Source organism: Oncorhynchus masou, unplaced genomic scaffold, assembly GCF_036934945.1.
Source record: "Oncorhynchus masou masou isolate Uvic2021 unplaced genomic scaffold, UVic_Omas_1.1 unplaced_scaffold_2112, whole genome shotgun sequence".
In the NCBI taxonomy this organism is placed as follows: Eukaryota; Metazoa; Chordata; class Actinopteri; order Salmoniformes; family Salmonidae; genus Oncorhynchus; species Oncorhynchus masou.
Window position 1 is genome coordinate 21,690 of NW_027008591.1, and position 23,311 is coordinate 45,000.

The window sequence follows — 23,311 nt, forward strand, 5'->3', positions numbered from 1 at the left end:
ACACACCCACACACCACTATTCTACAGTCTCAGTTTCGTAATTCGAGGCGTACCCTCTCCCCCACTGCTATACCTCTCCTCTTCCCCCTCTTCCTCCTCCAGTTGTAAACTCCCAGAGGAAAACCTCATCCTAGCCAGAGCATTGGACCGTATCACTTTACCCAACGGGGGTACTGGACAGTAGTATGGGTAGATTACCTCTGGGTCTGAATCACTGTAGCTTCCACCAGCCCCCTAGAACGCACAGCGAGGTGGGCCGGTCTGGCAAGGGGGAGGAGTTTAGAGGCAGGTAGGAGGGTCTTTGTGGAGTCTGGTGACGTGATAGGTGGGGGTAGTAACCTAGGGACGGAACTCAGAGGCAGGGTTGGAGGCGGGGACTACTCTGGGGAGCTTAACGTCCGGTTGGCTGGTGGCACGACGAGGAAGTCCAGGCAGGAAGTTGGAGTCGTCGCTGTAATGTCCCGCCTCTATTCTCCCGACGTCGAAACTCCTGGCTGCGTTTCCGCTCAAGAACCCACCGTGGTAGACCCTGGTCAATCCCAGCCCGGATGGGCGGAGATTCCGCCTGAGTGGCGACAGGGAAGACGAATCAGAGCGTGTGTAGAGAGAAGGGTGTGTCAGCCCCTCCAACAGGGTGTGGTCTAAGCGTTGCATCTGCGGGAGACGCTCCAATGAGGTTACGGCACCGTCCAAAAAGTAGGCATGTCCGTGCGGATAGCTGGCCAATGGGAATGTTGGAAGGACTGGATGGAACTGGTAGGCGGGGTTATTGGGATATAGGAGGACCAATTGCTGCGCGTCGGAGGCAGGCTGGGGTTTGGGCCGAAGTCTGGCCCTGCTGTTACCATGGTGATACCCCACCCCTCCCTGCCGTTGCCCCCCTGCCCTCCTCTCCTCAATGTCTACCGATGTAGAGGCGGACCTTTGCTTAGGAGAGGCCGTTGATTGGTGGAAAGCTTGTGGGAGGCGGGACCGCTGCAGTTCCGTGGAGAAGACCACTTCGACTGCTGATTGGCTGCGTTTAGGGTTAGCTCCTCCCACTTCCTGTTGTTGTCTTTCCACTTCCTCTTCGCTGTGGCTTCCGGGGCGCGGGAACGAGTGGGACTGCTCGTAGAGCTGGAGATGCGCGCGCGCACACACACACACACACACACACACACACACACAAAAAGACAGCAAGAGGTGGATAAACATGTTCATGTGGATTATTGAATTTGACATTGGTAGGGTTGCCGCGATACCAGTATCGCCAAGATACCCTCGTTGGAAACAAACTGTTTCATGTTGTCATCCAGAATCACATGTATTTATTTCCCAAGCTACAGCACTAAATATTTTACATGAAGCAGGTTTTGAAAGGACCAAAGAGGTTAGTTCCTCCCCCCATATTCAGATTAATTTGAATGATTCATCCCCCATAATAAATATATATCAAGTAAAAGTATATGAAAAATGGAAAATAGGAGCGGCAGGTAGTAGTTAGAGTTTGAGTGTTGGACTTGTGACCAAAAGGTTGCCGGATCGAATCCCCAAAATCTGTAGTTCTGCCCCTGAACAAGGCAGTTAACCTCGTTAACTGTTAACAGAATAAGGTCCGGAGACAGACTCAGAGGGGAGGTCAGGATCGACATTCAACGGCACATGTCAGTCTTTGTCCGTGGTATGTTCACACTCAATTATTATATGAAAAACAAATGTGGACTGGAGATAAGGGCAGGCCAACTCCACCTATAATACATCCCATTATTATAGTTTACCTGTTTGGAGACGTCTGTGAGGAGGTCAGGGGAGGATCTACACTGTCTGGACTCTGACCTAATGGAGAAAGAGACAGGGTTTAACACACACACACACACACACACACCCCTATCCACATACACACACACACCCCTATCCACATCGATGGAACAGTAGTGGAGAGGGTAGTAAGTTTTAAGTTCCTCGGCATACACATCACAGACAAACTAAATTGGTCCACTCACACAGACAGCATCGTGAAGAAGGCGCAGCAGCGCCTCTTCAACCTCAGGAGGCTGAAGAAATTCGGCTTGTCACCAAAAACACTCACAAACTTCTACAGACGCACAATCGAGAGCATCCTGGCGGGCTGTATCACCGCCTGGTACGGCAACTGCTACGCCCTCAACCGTAAGGCTCTCCAGAGGGTAGTGAGGTCTGCACAACATATCACCGGGGGCAAACTACCTGCCCTCCAGGACACCTACACCACCCGATGTTACAGGAAGGCCATAAAGATCATCAAGGACATCAACCACCCGAGCCACTGCCTGTTCACCCAGCTATCATCCAGAAGGCTAGGTCAGTACAGGTGCATCAAAGCTGGGACCGAGAGACTGAAAAACAGCTTCTATCTCAAGGCCATCAGACTGTTAAACAGCCACCACTAACATTGAGTGGCTGCAGCCAACACACTGACACTGACTCAACTCCAGCCACTTCAATAATGGGAATTGATGGGAAATGTTGTAAATATATCACTAGCCACTTTAAACAATGCTACCTTCTATAATGTTACTTACCCTACATTATTCATCTCATATGCATACGTATATACTGTACTCTATATCATCGACTGCATCCTTATGTAATACATGTATCACTAGCCACTTTAACTATGCCACTTTGTTTACATACTCATCTCATATGTATATACTGTACTCGATACCATCTACTGTATCTTGCATATGCTGCTCTGCACCATCACTCATTCATATCTTTATGTACATATTCTTTATCCCCTTACACTGTGTATGAGATATTAGTTTTGGAATTGTTAGTTAGATTACTTGTTGGTTATTACTGCATTGTCGGAACTAGAAGCACAAGCATTTCGCAACACTCGCATTAACATCTGCTAACCATGTGTATGTGACCAATAAAATGTGATTTGATTTGACTGTCTTCCCACCTTTCGAACGGTCTGTGTTTTTCTCCCCTGTGGGCATATACTCCATCAACTGTTTCTGGGTCCTGCCACTGAAACAGAACACATTCAGTATCAATCACCTGAACACACAGTGTGTGGCTTTCATGTATGTGTGTCTGTGCCCAGCGTGTCTGTACCCAGTGTGTCTGTGCCCAGTGTGTCTGTGCCCAGTGTGTCTGTACCCAGTGTGTCTGTATGTGTGTCTGTACCCAGCGTGTCTGTACCCAGCGTGTCTGTACCCAGCGTGTCTGTACCCAGTGTGTCTGTACCCAGCGTGTCTGTACCCAGCGTGTCTGTACCCAGTGTGTCTGTAGGTGTGTCTGTACCCAGTGTGTCTGTACCCAACGTGTCTGTACCCAACGTGTCTGTACCCAGTGTGTCTGTATGTGTGTCTGTACCCAGCGTGTCTGTACCCAGCGTGTCTGTACCCAACGTGTCTGTACCCAGTGTGTCTGTACCCAGTGTGTCTGTATGTGTGTCTGTACCCAGCGTGTGTGTACCCAGTGTGTCTGTACCCAGTGTGTCTGTAGGTGTGTCTGTACCCAGCGTGTCTGTACCCAGCGTGTCTGTACCCAGTGTGTCTGTACCCAGTGTGTCTGTATGCGTGTCTGTACCCAGTGTGTCTGTATGTGTGTCTGTACCCAGTGTGTCTGTACCCAGCGTGTCTGTACCCAGTGTGTCTGCACCCAGCGTGTCTGTACCCAGCGTGTCTGTACCCAGCGTGTCTGTGCCCAGTGTGTCTGTAGGTGTGTCTGTACCCAGCGTGTCTGTACCCAGCGTGTCTGTACCCAGTGTGTCTGTACCCAGTGTGTCTGTATGCGTGTCTGTACCCAGCGTGTCTGTATGTGTGTCTGTACCCAGTGTGTCTGTACCCAGTGTGTCTGTACCCAGCGTGTCTGTACGTGTGTCTGTACCCAGTGTGTCTGCACCCAGCGTGTCTGTATGCGTGTCTGTACCCAGTGTGTCTGTATGTGTGTCTGTACCCAGCGTGTCTGTACCCAGCGTGTCTGTATGTGTGTCTGTACCCAGTGTGTCTGTATGTGTGTCTGTACCCAGCGTGTCTGTATGTGTGTCTGTACCCAGTGTGTCTGTACCCAGCGTGTCTGTACCCAGTGTGTCTGTACCCAGCGTGTCTGTACCCAGTGTGTCTGTACCCAGCGTGTCTGTACCCAGCGTGTCTGTACCTAGTGTGTCTGTGCCCAGCGTGTCTGTGCCCAGCGTGTCTGTACCCAGTGTGTCTGTGCCCAGTGTGTCTGTGCCCAGCGTGTCTGTACCCAGTGTGTCTGTATGTGTGTCTGTACCCAGCGTGTCTGTATGTGTGTCTGTACCCAGTGTGTCTGTACCCAGTGTGTCTGCACCCAGCGTGTCTGTATGTGTGTCTGTACCCAGTGTGTCTGTACCCAGTGTGTCTGTATGTGTGTCTGTACCCAGTGTGTCTGTACCCAGTGTGTCTGCACCCAGCGTGTCTGTATGTGTGTCTGTACCCAGTGTGTCTGTACCCAGTGTGTCTGTATGTGTGTCTGTACCCAGCGTGTCTGTATGTGTGTCTGTACCCAGTGTGTCTGTACCCAGTGTGTCTGTACCCAGCGTGTCTGTACCCAGCGTGTCTGTACCCAGCGTGTCTGTACCCAGCGTGTCTGTGCCCAGCGTGCCTGTACCCAGCGTGTCTGTACCCAGTGTGTCTGTGCCCAGTGTGTCTGTGCCCAGCGTGTCTGTACCCAGTGTGTCTGTACCCAGTGTGTCTGTATGTGTGTCTGTACCCAGCGTGTCTGTACCCAGTGTGTCTGTACCCAGTGTGTCTGTGCCCAGCGTGTCTGTACCCAGCGTGTCTGTACCCAGTGTGTCTGTATGTGTGTCTGTACCCAGTGTGTCTGTACCCAGCGTGTCTGTACCCAGCGTGTCTGTATGTGTGTACGTACCTGTATCTGAAGCTGGATCCCTTGCTGGACAGCAGAGTCTTGCTGCGTGCCCGGGGCTCTGTGGCCAGTCTGAAGAAGGCATGGTACTCAACGCAGCTCTTCCAGAAAGACTTAGAAACGTCCCGACTCGCCATCGCAAACTCTACCGTGTCCTTACGGGACGGCTGGTGGGCACACGCGTGGTGAATACAGGTAAATATGTTTTTTTGGGGGTTAAGAAGTTGTCTACTTTAAAGAAGTTGTACACACTAAAATGTATCCTCTCTTGAAATTTCCTTAAAAACACTGTTATTACTTCCTGAAAATGTGAGATATGTAAATACACTTCGGAGGGCAGAGGAATTATATTAAATGAAACAGTCTTACAAAGTTGAATAGAACAGGCTTGCGTATTAGGAGTCTCACCCCTTATTTGGTCATGTAGTTTGATGAGGAAGTGAATATGATTGGGTATTAGGAGTCTCACTCCTTATTTGGTCATGTAGTTTGATGAGGAAGTGAATATGATTGGGTATTAGGAGTCTCACCCCTTATTTGGTCATGTAGTTTGATGAGGAAGTGAATATGATTGGGTATTAGGAGTCTCACCCCTTATTTGGTCATGTCGTTTGATGAGGAAGTGAATATGATTGGGTATTAGGAGTCTCACCCCTTATTTGGTCATGTCGTTTGATGAGGAAGTGAATATGATTAGGTATTAGGAGTCTCACCCCTTATTTGGTCATGTCGTTTGATGAGGAAGTGAATATGGTTGGGTATTCGGAGTCTCACCCCTATTTGGTCGTGTAGTTTGATGAGGAAGTGTTTCCTCTTGAAGCTCAGTTTACGGACCTTGGCCCAGCTGAATGTGTTGATCTTCGTGTTGCCCTGGAGACCAGAGGAGACAGGAGATTGGTCAGAGTGTGGACATGTGTGGACATACCACAAAATGTAAATGTAATAGTAAACAGTAAAGTCAAATAGTATTTATATGGGGTTTAAGGTTAGAATCAGGTTTAGAGTGAAAAGCTAGGGTCCGTTTTAGGGTTATGATTAGGGTTAGGTTTTTCAGGTTCATGGTTTTACAGTAGGGTTGAATGGGACTGAATTGTGTGTCCCAAGAAGGGTAATTATACAAGGTTGTGTGTGTGTGTGTGTGTGTGTGTGTGTGTGTGTGTGTGTGTGTGTGTGTGTGGGGGTACCTGGAACACCAGTACCCCAGAGTGTGTGACAGCCAGGTTGAGTCTTATGCCCTCGCCATCGTGGGCAGGGTGGGGGCGGATACCGTACATGTCCAGTTTCCTAGCAACCTCCAACAGATGGACGTCTGAGTCCGCAGGAGAGTGACCCCTGGAACAATCAACCAATCAGGCAATCAGATAATCAATCAGTGTGTTTTACAGTAGGGTTGAATGGGACTGAATTGTGTGTCCCAAGAAGTTTAGTTAAACAAGGCTGTGTGTGTGTGTGTGTGTGTGTGTGTGTGTGTGTGTGTGTGTGTGTGTGTGTGTGTGTGTGTGTGTGTGTGTGTGTGTGTGTGTGTGTGTGTGTGTGTGTGTGAACATACTGTTTCAGTTCTCTAGATGGTGACATTACTATATATTCTGATGCTAAGGAAGTGCCTCCACAGGGACCATAGGATCTCGATGGCAGTGACAGTAGATGCTAATGCTAAGGAAGTGCTTCCACATGGACCATAGTATCTCGCTGGCAGTGACAGTAGATGCTAATGCTAAGGAAGTGCTTCCACATGGACCATAGTATCTCGCTGGCAGTGACAGTAGATGCTAATGCTAAGGAAGTGCTTCCACATGGACCATAGTATCTCGCTGGCAGTGATAGTAGATGCTAATGCTAAGGAAGTGCTTCCACAGGGACCATAGGATCTCTATGACAGTGACAGTAGATGCTAATGCTAGGGAAGTGCTTCCCACAGGGACCATAGGATCTCTATGACAGTGACAGTAGGTGCTAATGCTAAAGTGCTAACCTGTGTTTCCTGTGGAACTTCATAATCTTGTGGTCCAGGTATTCCTGGTTAGGGACGTATCTTCTCATCTCTAGATGGTGGATGTCCAACTCCTCCTTGTAGTCTCCCAGCTCTGCTGTACAATACACACACGTGCACGAACGGAAGCACACGTGCACGAACGGAAGCACACGTGCACGAACGGAAGCACACGTGCACGAACGGAAGCACACGTGCATGCCTCAAGCATGGACGAACACATGCACACATACACACATACAACACACACAAAGGTAAACAACGAATGTACAAACACAAACGCACACACACAGCAAGTAAGTAAGTCATTTCAGGTAGGTTAACTTTGACGAGTGAGTTATGGCTATTATCCACGGTCAGGAATAAATGTAATAAGAAAGTGAATGGCAAGGTTGTATATATATGTCTTGACAATAGCAAAACGTTTTTAAAAAAAAAAGTATAAATTGTATGACAGAAGAAAAAAAATCTTATTCGACAAGTTCCCTGCCTGTCTCCGCCACATTGGCTTCTGTTTCCTTTCTCGTGAACACAACCCAGGTGTTTATTGGATTGGGCTTGACTCACACTGCAGTATATGGGAGACCAGCAGGGCGGCGCTGTTGTCATTACAGGTAAGACTGCCTGTAGAGAGGTCCTGCTTTATCTGGAGAGAAAACAGATACCTGGAACAGAGGAGAGGAGAGAGAGGTTACACACACAGAACTGTTGTCATTACAGAGAAAACAGATACCTGGTAGAGAGAAGACACCTGGGTCAGATATACCTACTGTATACCTGGGTCAGATATACCTACTGTATACCTGGGTCAGATAGATATACTGTACACCTGGGTCAGATAGATATACATACTGTACACCTGGGTCAGATAGATATACCTCCTGTACACCTGGGTCAGATATACATACTGTACACCTGGGTCAGACAGATATACCTCCTGTACACCTGGGTCAGATATACATACTGTACACCTGGGTCAGACAGATATACCTCCTGTACACCTGGGTCAGATAGATATACTGTACACCTGGGTCAGATATACATACTGTACACCTGGGTCAGACAGATATACCTCCTGTACACCTGGGTCAGATATACCTCCTGTACACCTGGGTCAGATATACATACTGTACACCTGGGTCAGATAGATATACCTCCTGTACACCTGGGTCAGATATACCTCCTGTACACCTGGGTCAGATATACATACTGTACACCTGGGTCAGATAGATATACCTACTGTACACCTGGGTCAGATAAATATACCTACTGTACACCTGGGTCAGATAGATATACTGTACACCTGGGTCAGATATACATACTGTACACCTGGGTCAGATAGATATACCTACTGTACACCTGGGTCAGATAAATATACCTACTGTACACCTGGGTCAGATAGATATACCTACTGTACACCTGGGTCAGATAGATATACCTACTGTACACCTGGGTCAGATAAATATACCTACTGTACACCTGGGTCAGATAGATATACTGTACACCTGGGTCAGATATACATACTGTACACCTGGGTCAGACAGATATACTGTACACCTGGGTCAGATAGATATACTGTACACCTGGGTCAGATAGATATACTGTACACCTGGGTCAGATAGATAGATACACAGTGATTGATCCTCTACTAATATAAACACTGTCCCTGACGACGGCACTAGTGATTGATCCTCTACTAATATACATTTACATTTACATTTAAGTCATTTAGCAGACGCTCTTATCCAGAGCTAGTATAAACACGGTCCCTGACTAATGTATCCGAGGAAGGCACGTCACTAAAACACACACCTTGTGAGTCTTCTCTGCAGCTGTCCTGGGTCTGGAGGAAAGAACTTGACAATGAATCTGAAGAACAGATCACTGGTGTCTGAGAGATGGAGACGGAGAGGGAGAGAGGTAAGGAGAGAGAAGGGGAGGAGGGGGATAAGGAGGGAGAAGGGGAGGGGGGATAAGTTAACCACAATCAAAGAAAATAACTATACCTGTGTCTTGCAAAAGTATTCATCCCCCTTCACGTTTTTTCCTATTTTGTTGCATTACAACCTGTTATTTAAATAGATTTTTGTTTGGATTCCATGTAATGGACACACAATATTCCAAATTGGTGAAAGTGAAATGAAAAAAATTACTTGTTTCCAAAAATTATTTAAAAAAAATGATATATTAAAAAAAAGGAAAAGTGTTGTGTATATGTATTATGTATTCACCCCCTTTTCTATGAAGCCCCTAAATAAGATCTGGTGCAACCAATTACCTTCAGAAGTCACACAATTAGTTAAATAAAGTCCACCTGTGTGCAATCTAAGTGTCACATGATCTGTCACATGATCTCAGTATATATACACCTGTTCTGAAAGGCCCCAGAGTCTGCAACACCACCAAGCAAGCGGCACCATGAAGACCGAGGAGCTCTCCAAACAGGTCAGGGACAAAGTTGTGGAGAAGTACAGATCAGGGTTGGGTTATAAAAAAATATCAGAAACTTTGAATGTCCCACAGAGCACCAATAAATCCATGATTAAAAAATGGAAAGAATATCTTGGTACATCTCGCCACTGGGAGGCACACTGCTAAAGCAACACTTGAGTGGTTTTAGGAGAAACATTTAAATGTCTTGTAAGGGCCTAGTCAAAGCCCAGAACTCAATCCAATTGAGAATCTGTGGTATGACTTAAAGATTGCTGTACACCAGCGGAACCCATCCAACTTGAAGGAGCTGGAGCAGTTTTGCCTTGAAGAATGGGCAACAATCCCAGTAGCGAGATGTGCCAAGCTTATAGAGACATACCCCAAGAGACTTGCAGCTGTAATTGCTGGAAAAGGTGGCTCTACAAAGAATTGACTTTGTGGGGGTGAATAGTTTTCTGTATTTTTGTCTTATTTGTTGTTTGTTTCAAAATTTAAAAAAATTTGCATCTTCAAAGTGGTAGACCTGTTGTGTAAATCAATTGACACAAACCCACCAAAAATAAATTTTAATTCCAGGTTGTAAGCTAACAAAACAGGATAAATGCCAAAGAGGGATGAAAACTTAAACAAGACACCGTTATCACCCAGTTACTAATCACTCACACGCGACAAAACACAGACTTACTCTTTATCTGACTGGCTAGAGGTTTCAACTGTTCCAGCCACACCTGGAAGAAGAAACAAACATTACGACAGAACTACAAACCAACACACTGGTTATACCGACCTGTCTAGTAGGTTATACTGACCTGTCTAGTAGGTTATACTGACCTGTCTAGTAGGTTATACTGACCTGTCTAGTAGGTTATACTGACCTGTCTAGTAGGTTATATTGACCTGTCTAGTAGGTTATACTGACCTGTCTAGTAGGTTATACTGACCTGTCTAGTAGGTTATACTGACCTGTCTAGTAGGTTATACTGACCTGTCTAGTAGGTTATACTGACCACCCTGTCTAGTAGGTTATACTGACCTGTCTAGTAGGTTATACTGACCTGTCTAGTAGGTTATACTGACCTGTCTAGTAGGTTATACTGACCTGTCTAGTAGGTTATACTGACCTGTCTAGTAGGTTATACTGACCTGTCTAGTAGGTTATACTGACCTGTCTAGTAGGTTATACTGACCTCCCTGTCTAGTAGGTTATACTGACCTGTCTAGTAGGTTATACTGACCTGTCTAGTAGGTTATACTGACCTGTCTAGTAGGTTATACTGACCTGTCTAGTAGGTTATACTGACCTGTCTAGTAGGTTATACTGACCTGTCTAGTAGGTTATACTGACCTCACTGTCTAGTAGGTTATACTGACCAGTCTAGTAGGTTATACTGACCTGTCTAGTAGGTTATACTGACCTGTCTAGTAGGTTATACTGACCTCCCTGTCTAGTAGGTTATACTGACCTGTCTAGTAGGTTATACTGACCTGTCTAGTAGGTTATACTGACCTCCCTGTCTAGTAGGTTATACTGACCTGTCTAGTAGGTTATACTGACCTGTCTAGTAGGTTATACTGACCTGTCTAGTAGGTTATACTGACCTGTCTAGTAGGTTATACTGACCTCCCTGTCTAGTAGGTTATACTGACCTGTCTAGTAGGTTATACTGACCTGTCTAGTAGGTTATACTGACCTGTCTAGTAGGTTATACTGACCTGTCTAGTAGGTTATACTGACCTCACTGTCTAGTAGGTTATACTGACCTGTCTAGTAGGTTATACTGACCTCCCTGTCTAGTAGGTTATACTGACCTGTCTAGTAGGTTATACTGACCTGTCTAGTAGGTTATACTGACCTGTCTAGTAGGTTATACTGACCTCACTGTCTAGTAGGTTATACTGACCTGTCTAGTAGGTTATACTGACCTCCCTGTCTAGTAGGTTATACTGACCTGTCTAGTAGGTTATACTGACCTGTCTAGTAGGTTATACTGACCTGTCTAGTAGGTTATACTGACCTGTCTAGTAGGTTATACTGACCAGTCTAGTAGGTTATACTGACCTGTCTAGTAGGTTATACTGACCTGTCTAGTAGGTTATACTGACCTCCCTGTCTAGTAGGTTATACTGACCTGTCTAGTAGGTTATACTGACCTGTCTAGTAGGTTATACTGACCTGTCTAGTAGGTTATACTGACCTGTCTAGTAGGTTATACTCACCTGTCTAGTAGGTTATACTCACCTGTCTAGTAGGTTATACTGACCTGTCTAGCAGGTTATACTGACCTGTCTAGTAGGTTATACTGACCTGTCTAGTAGGTTATACTGACCTGTCTCGTAGTTAAGTGATGTCTATAACTTACAGAACCTCCAAAATCAATCAATCAAATGTATTTATAAATCCCTTCTTACATCAGCTGATATCTCAAAGTGCTGTACAGAAACCCAGCCTAAAATCGCCCAACAGCAAGCAATGCAGGTGTAGAAGCACGGTGGCTAGGAAAAACTCCCAAGTAAGGCCAGAACCCAGTAAAGGAACCTTCTTGAGGAACCAGGCTATGAGTGATGTGTATAACATAACTGTCAGAGCGATGTCTTTAATTTACATCAAATAATTATTTTTTTCATATCAAATTTGATTTATCACACCATTCCAAGAAATGCTTACTTACAAGCCCTTAACCAACATTACAGTTACAATGAAAAGAGTTAAGAAAATAAATAAACTAAAGTCAAAAATAAAATGAAAAGTCAAACAATAAAATAACAATATGGAGGTGACAGAGTCCATGTGGAGGCTATATACAGGGTATTATGGTACAGAGTCAATGTGGAGGCTATATACAGGGTATTACGGTACAGAGTCAATGTGGAGGCTATATACAGGGTTTTACGGTACAGAGTCAATGTGGAGGCTATATACAGGGTTTTACGGTACAGAGTCAATGTGGAGGCTATATACAGGGTATTACGGTACAGAGTCAATGTGGAGGCTATATACAGGGTGTTAGGGTACAGAGTCAATGTGGAGGCTATATACAGGGGGTACCGGTACAGAGTCAATGTGGAGGATATATACAGGGTATTACGGTACAGAGTCAATGTGGAGGATATATACAGGGTATTACGGTACAGAGTCAATGTGGAGGCTATTTACAGGGGGTACCGGTACAGAGTCAATGTGGAGGCTATATACAGGGGGTACTGGTACAGAGTCAATGTGGAGGCTATATACAGGGGGTACCGGTGCTGTGTCAATGTGGAGGCTATATACAGGGTGTTACCCGGACAGAGTCAATGTGGAGGCTAAATACAGGTGGTACCGGTACAGAGTCAATGTGGAGGCTATATACAGGGTGTTACGGTACAGAGTCAATGTGGAGGCTATATACAGGGGTACCGGTACAGAGTCAATGTGGAGGCTATATACAGGGGGTACCGGTACAGAGTCAATGTGGAGGCTATATACAGGGGGTACCGGTACAGAGTCAATGTGGAGGCCATATACAGGGGTACCGGTACATAGTAAATGTGGAGACTATAAACAGCGTATTACGGTACAGAGTCAATGTGGAGACTATATACAGGGTATTACGGTACAGAGTCAATGTGGAGGCTATATACAGGGTGTTACGGTACAGAGTCAATGTGGAGACTATATACAGGGTGTTACGGTACAGAGTCAATGTGGAGGCTATATACAGGGTATTACGGTACAGAGTCAATGTGGAGGCTATATACAGGGTATTACGGTACAGAGTCAATGTGGAGACTATATTCAGGGTGTTACAGTACAGAGTCAATGTGGAGGCTATATACAGGGTATTATGGTACAGAGTCTATGTGTAGGCTATATACAGGTGGTACCGGTACAGAGTCAATGTGGAGGCTATATACAGGGTGTTACCGGTACAGAGTCAATGTGGAGGCTATATACAGTGTATTACGGTACAGAGTCAATGTGGAGGCTATATACAGGGTATTACGGTACATAGTCAATGTGGAGGCTATATACAGGGAATTACGGTACAGAGTCAATGTGGAGGCTATATACAGTGTATTACGGTACAGAGTCAATGTGGAGGCTATATACAGGGTATTACGGTACATAGTCAATGTGGAGACTATATACAGGGTATTACGGTACAGAGTCAATGTGGAGGCTATATACAGGGTATTATGGTACAGAGTCAATGTGGAGGCTATATACAGGGTATTACGGTACAGAGTCAATGTTGAGACTATATACAGGGTATTACGGTACAGAGTCAATGTGGAGGCTATATACAGGGTATTACGGTACAGAGTCAATGTGGAGACTATATACAGCGTGTTACGGTACAGAGTCAATGTGGAGGCTATATACAGGGTGTTACGGTACAGAGTCAATGTGGAGACTATATACAGGGTGTTACGGTACAGAGTCAATGTGGAGGCTATATACAGGGTATTACGGTACAGAGTCAATGTGGAGGCTATATACAGGGGGTACCGGTACATGTAGGTAAGGGTAAAGTGACTATAAACAGCGGGTAAATATTTCTGCCATTTGATTTTTGTTCAACAGTCTTATACCACCCTGCATACGACTGCTGGCTTGTTTCTGAACCTCAGCAGGGTTGGTTCTGGTCAGTTCCTGGATGGGAGACCAGATCCTTGCTGGTGATGGAGGGCCAGTAGGAAGCACTCTTTCCTCTGGTCTAAAAATATCCCAATCCCCCAGGGCAGTGATTGGGGACATTGCCCTGTGTAGGGTTCCGTCTTTCGGGATGGGACGTTAAACGGTTATCCTGACTCTCTGTGGTCATTAAAGATCCCATGGCGCTTATCGTCAGAGTAGGGGTGTTAACCCCTGGTGTCCTGGCTAAATTACCAATCTGGCCCTCAAACCATCACGGTCACCTAATAATCCCCAGTTTACAATTGGCTCATTCATCCCCCTCCTCTCCCCTGTAACTATTCCTGTAACTATTCCCCAGGATGTTGCTGCAAATGAGAACGTGTTCTCAGTCAACTTACCTGGTAAAATAACAGATAAATAAATGATGGCTTTTAAAGAGCCTCTTGGACCAAGACTTGGCGCTCCGGTATCACTTGCCGTGCGGTAGCAGAGGGAGGAGTCTATGACTGGGGTGACTGGAGTCGCTGACAATACCTGTCAGTGTGATGTCTATAACTACCAGTGTGATGTCTATAACTACCAGTGTGATGTCTATAACTACCAGTGTGATGTCTATAACTACCAGTGTGATGTCTATAACTACCATGTCTATAACTACCATGTCTATAACTACCAGTGTGATGTCTATAACTACCAGTGTGATGTCTATAACTACCAGTGTGATGTCTATAACTACCAGTGTGATGTCTATAACTACCAGTGTGATGTCTATAACTACCAGTGTGATGTCTATAACTACCAGTGTCATGTCTAGAACTACCAGTGTGATGTCTATAACTACCAGCGTCATGTCTAGAACTACCAGTGTGATGTCTATAACTACCAGTGTGATGTCTATAACTACCAGCGTCATGTCTAGAACTACCAGTGTGATGTCTATAACTACCAATGTCATGTCTATAACTACCAGTGTGATGTCTAGAACTACCAGTGTGATGTCTATAACTACCAATGTCATGTCTATAACTACCAGTGTGATGTCTATAACTACCAGTGTGATGTCTATAACTACCAGTGTGATGTCTATAACTACCAGTGTGATGTCTATAACTACCAGTGTGATGTCTATAACTACCAGTGTGATGTCTATAACTACCAGTGTGATGTCTATAACTACCAGTGTGATGTCTATAACTACCAGTGTGATGTCTATAACTACCAGTGTGATGTATATAACTAGCAGTGTGATGTCTATAACTACCAGTGTGATGTCTATAACTACCAGTGTGATGTCTATAACCACCAGTGTGATGTCTATAACTACCAGTGTGATGTCTATAACTACCAGTGTGATGTCTATAACTACCAGTGTGATGTCTATAACTACCTGTGTGATGTCTATAACTACCAGTGTGATGTCTATAACTTACATAACTACCAGTGTGATGTCTATAACTACCAGTGTGATGTCTATAACTACCAGTGTCATGTCTATAACTACCAGTGTCATGTCTATAACTACCAGTGTCATGTCTATAACTACCAGTGTCATGTCTATAACCACCAGTGTCATGTCTTTAACTACCAGTGTGATGTCTATAACTACCAGTGTGATGTCTATAACTACCAGTGTGATGTCTATAACTACCATGTCTATAACTACCAGTGTGATGTCTATAACTACCAGTGTGAGGTCTATAACTGTCATGTCTATAACTACCAGTGTGATGTCTATAACTACCAGTGTCATGTCTATAACTACCAGTGTGATGTCTATAACTACCAGTGTGATGTCTATAACTACCAGTGTGATGTCTATAACTACCAGTGTCATGTCTATAACTACCAGTGTGATGTCTATAACTACCAGTGTCATGTCTATAACTACCAGTGTGATGTCTATAACTACCAGTGTGATGTCTATAACTACCAGTGTGATGTCTATAACTACCAGTGTCATGTCTATAACTACCAGTGTGATGTCTATAACTACCAGTGTCATGTCTATAACTACCAGTGTGATGTCTATAACTACCAGTGTGATGTCTATAACTACCAGTGTCATGTCTATAACTACCAGTGTCATGTCTATAACTTACATAACTACCAGTGTGATGTCTAGAACTACCAGTGTGATGTCTAGAACTACCAGTGTGATGTATATAACTACCAGTGTGATGTCTATAACTACCAGTGTCATGTCTATAACTACCAGTGTGATGTCTATAACTACCAGTGTGATGTCTATAACTACCAGTGTCATGTCTATAACTACCAGTGTCATGTCTATAACTACCAGTGTCATGTCTATAACTACCAGTGTCATGTCTATAACTACCAGTGTCATGTCTATAACCACCAGTGTCATGTCTTTAACTACCAGTGTGATGTCTATAACTACCAGTGTGATGTCTATAACTACCAGTGTGATGTCTATAACTACCATGTCTATAACTACCAGTGTGATGTCTATAACTACCAGTGTGAGGTCTATAACTGTCATGTCTATAACTACCAGTGTGATGTCTATAACTACCAGTGTCATGTCTATAACTACCAGTGTGATGTCTATAACTACCAGTGTGATGTCTATAACTACCAGTGTGATGTCTATAACTACCAGTGTCATGTCTATAACTACCAGTGTGATGTCTATAACTACCAGTGTCATGTCTATAACTACCAGTGTGATGTCTATAACTACCAGTGTGATGTCTATAACTACCAGTGTGATGTCTATAACTACCAGTGTCATGTCTATAACTACCAGTGTGATGTCTATAACTACCAGTGTCATGTCTATAACTACCAGTGTGATGTCTATAACTACCAGTGTGATGTCTATAACTACCAGTGTCATGTCTATAACTACCAGTGTCATGTCTATAACTTACATAACTACCAGTGTGATGTCTAGAACTACCAGTGTGATGTCTAGAACTACCAGTGTGATGTATATAACTACCAGTGTGATGTCTATAACTACCAGTGTGATGTCTATAACTACCAGTGTGATGTCTATAACTACCAGTGTGATGTCTATAACTACCAGTGTCATGTCTATAACTACCAGTGTCATGTCTATAACTACCAGTGTCATGTCTATAACTACCAGTGTCATGTCTATAACTTACATAACTACCAGTGTGATGTCTAGAACTACCAGTGTGAAGTCTAGAACTACCAGTGTGATGTCTATAACTACCAGTGTCATGTCTATAACTACCAGTGTCATGTCTATAACTACCAGTGTGATGTCTATAACTACCAGTGTGATGTCTATAACTACCAGTGTGATGTCTATAACTACCAGTGTCATGTCTATAACTACCAGTGTGATGTCTATAACTACCAGTGTCATGTCTATAACTACCAGTGTGATGTCTATAACTACCAGTGTGATGTCTATAACTACCAGTGTCATGTCTATAACTACCAGTGTCATGTCTATAACTTACATAACTACCAGTGTGATGTCTAGAACTACCAGTGTGATGTCTAGAACTACCAGTGTGATGTCTATAACTACCAGTGTGATGTCTATAACTACCAGTGTGATGTCTATAACTACCAGTGTGATGTCTATAACTACCAGTGTGATGTCTATAACTACCAGTGTGATGTCTATAACTACCAGTGTCATGTCTATAACTACCAGTGTGATGTCTATAACTACCAGTGTGATGTCTATAACTACCAGTGTGATGTCTATAACTACCATGTCTATAACTACCAGTGTGATGTCTATAACTACCAGTGTGATGTCTATAACTACCAGTGTCATGTCTATAACTACCAGTGTGATGTCTATAACTACCAGTGTCATGTCTATAACTACCAGTGTCATGTCTATAACTTACATAACTACCAGTGTGATGTCTAGAACTACCAGTGTGATGTCTAGAACTACCAGTGTGATGTATATAACTACCAGTGTGATGTCTATAACTACCAGTGTGATGTCTATAACTACCAGTGTGATGTCTATAACTACCAGTGTGATGTCTATAACTACCAGTGTGATGTCTATAACTACCAGTGTCATGTCTATAACTACCAGTGTCATGTCTATAACTACCAGTGTCATGTCTATAACTTACATAACTACCAGTGTGATGTCTAGAACTACCAGTGTGAAGTCTAGAACTACCAGTGTGATGTCTATAACTACCAGTGTCATGTCTATAACTACCAGTGTCATGTCTATAACTACCAGTGTGATGTCTATAACTACCAGTGTGATGTCTATAACTACCAGTGTGATGTCTATAACTACCAGTGTCATGTCTATAACTACCAGTGTGATGTCTATAACTACCAGTGTCATGTCTATAACTACCAGTGTGATGTCTATAACTACCAGTGTGATGTCTATAACTACCAGTGTCATGTCTATAACTACCAGTGTCATGTCTATAACTTACATAACTACCAGTGTGATGTCTAGAACTACCAGTGTGATGTCTAGAACTAGCAGTGTGATGTCTATAACTACCAGTGTGATGTCTATAACTACCAGTGTGATGTCTATAACTACCAGTGTGATGTCTATAACTACCAGTGTGATGTCTATAACTACCAGTGTCATGTCTATAACTACCAGTGTGATGTCTATAACTACCAGTGTGATGTCTATAACTACCAGTGTGATGTCTATAACTACCATGTCTATAACTACCAGTGATGTCTATAACTACCAGTGTGATGTCTATAACTACCAGTGTCATGTCTATAACTACCAGTGTCATGTCTATAACTACCAGTGTGATGTCTATAACTACCAGTGTGATGTCTATAACTACCAGTGTGATGTCTATAACTACCAGTGTCATGTCTATAACTACCAGTGTGATGTCTATAACTACCAGTGTGATGTCTATAACTACCAGTGTCATGTCTATAACTACCAGTGTCATGTCTATAACTACCAGTGTGATGTCTATAACTACCAGTGTGATGTCTATAACTACCAGTGTGATGTCTATAACTACCAGTGTGATGTATATAACTGTCATGTCTATACCTACCAGTGTGATGTCTATAACTACCAGTGTCATGTCTATAACTACCAGTGTCATGTATATAACTACCAGTGTGATGTCTATAACTACCAGTGTGATGTCTATAACTACCAGTGTGATGTCTATAACTACCTGTGTGATGTCTATAACTACCAGTGTCATGTCTATAACTACCAGTGTGATGTCTATAACTACCAGTGTGATGTCTATAACTACCAGTGTCATGTCTATAACTACCAGTGTCATGTCTATAACTACCAGTGTGATGTCTATAACTACCAGTGTGATGTCTATAACTACATTTACATTTACATTTAAGTCATTTAGCAGACGCTCTTATCCAGAGCGACTTACAAATTGGTGAATTCACCTTCTGACATCCAGTACCAGTGTGATGTCTATAACTACCATGTCTATAACTACCAGTGTAAGGTCTATAACTGTCATGTCTATAACTACCAGTGTGATGTCTATAACTACCAGTGTGATGTCTATAACTACCAGTGTGATGTCTATAACTACCAGTGTGATGTCTATAATTACCAGTGTGATGCCTATAACTACCAGTGTGATGTCTATAACTACCAGTGTGATGTCTATAACTACCAGTGTGATGTCTATAACTACCAGTGTGATGTCTATAACTACCAGTGTGATGTCTATAACTACCAGTGTGATGTCTATAACTACCATGTCTATAACTACCAGTGTGATGTATATAACTACCAGTGTGATGTCTATAACTACCATGTCTATAACTACCAGTGTGATGTCTATAACTACCAGTGTGATGTCTATAACTACCAGTGTGATGTCTATAACTACCAGTGTGATGTCTATAACTACCAGTGTGATGTCTATAACTACCAGTGTGATGTCTATAACTACCAGTGTGATGTCTATAACTACCAGTGTCATGTCTATAACTACCAGTGTGATGTCTATAACTACCAGTGTGATGTATATAACTACCAGTGTGATGTCTATAACTACCATGTCTATAACTACCAGTGTGATGTCTATAACTACCAGTGTGATGTCTATAACTACCAGTGTGATGTCTATAACTACCAGTGTGATGTCTATAACTACCAGTGTGATGTCTATAACTACCATGTCTATAACTACCAGTGTGATATCTATAACTACCAGTGTCATGTCTATAACTACCAGTGTCATGTCTATAACTACCAGTGTGATGTCTATAACTACCAGTGTGATGTCTATAACTACCATGTCTATAACTACCAGTGTGATGTCTATAACTAACAGTGTGATGTCTATAACTACCAGTGTGATGTCTATAACTACCAGTGTGATGTCTATAACTACCAGTGTCATGTCTATAACTACCAGTGTGATGTCTATAACTACCAGTGTGATGTCTATAACTGTCATGTCTATAACTACCAGTGTGATGTCTATAACTACCAGTGTCATGTCTATAACTACCAGTGTGATGTCTATAACTACCAGTGTGATGTCTATAACTACCAGTGTCATGTCTATAACTACCAGTGTGATGTCTATAACTACCAGTGTCATGTCTATAACTCCCAGTGTCATGTCTATAACTACCAGTGTGATGTCTATAACTACCAGTGTGATGTCTATAACTACCAGTGTGATGTCTATAACTACCATGTCTATAACTACCAGTGTGATGTCTATAATTACCAGTGTGATGTCTATAACTGTCATGTCTATAACTACCAGTGTGATGTCTATAACTACCAGTGTCATGTCTATAACTCCCAGTGTCATGTCTATAACTACCAGTGTGATGTCTATAACTACCAGTGTGATGTCTATAACTACCAGTGTGATGTCTATAACTACCAGTGTGATGTCTATAACTACCAGTGTGATGTCTATAACTACCAGTGTGATGGCTATAACTACCAGGGTGATGTCTATAACTTACATAACTACCAGTGTGATGTCTGAACTCCAGTCCAAAGTATTCTCTCTCCAATAGCTTGAGGTGTCCACACACCTTGTTGAAGAAGTCACATCCCAGGATCCTTTGCTGTGGGGGAGAGACAGGAAGAGACCCGAAGTCATCAGTTACCAACAAGGTTAAAAAAACAAAAATCAAGATTGAGATAAGAGAATGAATATCTTGTTTGTTGTTTTAAGAGATTTTGCTTTTCGGTGTATTGCTTGCTTGATTTATCTTGGTAAGGTCGGTATTGTACGGGAGAATGTTTTCTCAATGATTTACCTGGTTAAAGAAAGGCAACATCTAAATGTAGTGTTATAGGCTGGCATGGCTAGATGAGGGACCCATTGAGGGAGCTGACCATGGAATTCGAACGAGAGACATAATGTCAATGTTTTCTAGAATAAATTATTCACAGGTTTGTCACATAATAAACACGTTTAGTGCATTCTACTATATTTGTTTTTACCACAACTTTTATATGAAATGTAACAATTCAAAAATAAGCCTAAAATATATTTATTAGGCTATATTAAACTAATGTACAATATATATGTATTTTTCGTATCCTTCATCATTATCGTTCTCTTTATTTAACCGGGCAAGTCAGTTCAGAACAAATTCTTATTTACAATGACAGCCTACCGGGGAACAGTGGGTTAACTGCCTTGTTCAGGGGCAGAACGATAGATTGTTACCTTGACAGCTCGGGGAATCGATCCAGCAACCTTCCGGTTACTAGTCCAATGCTCTAACACCTGGGATACCTGCTACCCTCTAGCCATGTACGTAGATAAAATACAGTGTCTCTGTTTTGGGATCCGTTTTCCCCAACTGTTTAGGGGAGTTCTCGGTTCTGTCACGCGCTGTGTCCTCTCCGCTCGGTCTGACTCACACGGTCGTTAATTACCGGTGCCGCTGGCGGAGGAGATGACAGAGGCGTGAGAGTGACTCCTTCTCTTGCACTGTGACACAACCGAACCTGGTTTTTAGGCCTGTTGACACGACGGGGCGCGCCTGCATCCGCTCATTATTGTGTCATTACAGGACAGCGAGGCGCGAAGAGAACCGTCCCGTAAACGGTCATCAACAACGTTTAACGTCCACCCTTACAATACTCTCAACAACTAGGCTATCACACTACCGATTAGAGCCGTCAGCTGGCCAGAGAGAGGGAGAGGGGGAGTGTAGTGGGTATGGTGCTGAACACACAAACTCTCATCTCTAGTTACATGTATATCGTCTTTATATCGTCCATCCACCATCCACCCTTTCCGTCTCTCTCTGTGTCCAGGCCGCTAATAGTTATTTCAACCTGGGGGCAGAGAGGCTGGTTACTCAACTCAAACTCACTGGAAGAATATGGTACTACTCACCCTCTCCTTCTCAACACACAAATATACCACTATCCTCAAGGCTATTCACATCTCTCTTTCTCTCTCTCTCTCTCTATTTTATCTCTCCGTCTCTCTCTCTCTCTCTCTCTCTCTCTCTCTCTCTCTCTCTCTCTCTCTCTCTATTTTATCTCTCCATCTCTGTCTATCTCTCTCACTCTCTATTTTATCTCTCGGTCTCTGTGTCTGTCTCTGTCTCTCTTTATGCCCCCCCCTATTGACATCCTAGTCAAAACACACAGCAAGGGGTCTTTCTCCTTTCTTTTCCGTTTCACTCTCCATCCCTCCATCCCTCCATCCCTGCAGTAAATGCCCGTGAGGCCCCGGTAACCAGCGCGCTCTGACAGAGGAAGCATGCATGCAGATAATGGGACGAGGAATAAAGTCTACTTTACAAGGACAACACCGCGAGCAAACGACCCATCCCCCCTCCCTACACACATACACACACATCACTATACATCTTTCCACCTTGCCATGGGTTATGAGTATGACGTTTTGTAGACTAAATAGATAGGTGTGTTATGTGCCATATGTTTCTGGTAATTGCTTCAGCAAAGTGGTATAATCTTCTAGTCAAATCATAGGCTACAGGCACTTGGACTGTTGTCTTTCTACAGAAACGTGTAAACAATCATATAATTGATATAACTGTTTTGATTTACCTCGACCTCAAACACGCGCTCGCTGTTGTCCAGAAAGATCACGCGGAGCTGCAGTGTTCCCTTGGAGACGCGGGGAGAGAGGAACTTCCCGCGCCGGTCCCCCATCTCTCTCTCTCTCTCTGGTTCCGGTCCAATCCAAACACCTTTACAACAAAAAAACAACAACAAAAATAATACGTAAACGATATGGAAAATTCCTGTGTAGCAGTAGAATCCTCAATTCCCAGTTGCCAAATGCCACCGTGTCTCCAAAATGAAGACGCGATTTACGCACTCCTCTGTCTGCTCTGTGCGTTTGAAACCTCAACCGGTGAGGCAGCAGCAGCCTATAGAAATGGATCTGGGTCTGGTAAAGGCAGCTGGCGTTAACCCACACACTATCCTG

At 43.6% G+C, this 23,311-nt stretch overlaps 1 pseudogene; it reads right to left on the minus strand.

Annotated features, from left to right (window-relative positions):
- Positions 1–21: 21 nt before the first annotated feature.
- On the minus strand, positions 22–23,031 carry LOC135532921 (FERM domain-containing protein 7-like; annotated as a pseudogene).
- Between the last annotated feature and the right edge of the window lie 280 nt (positions 23,032–23,311).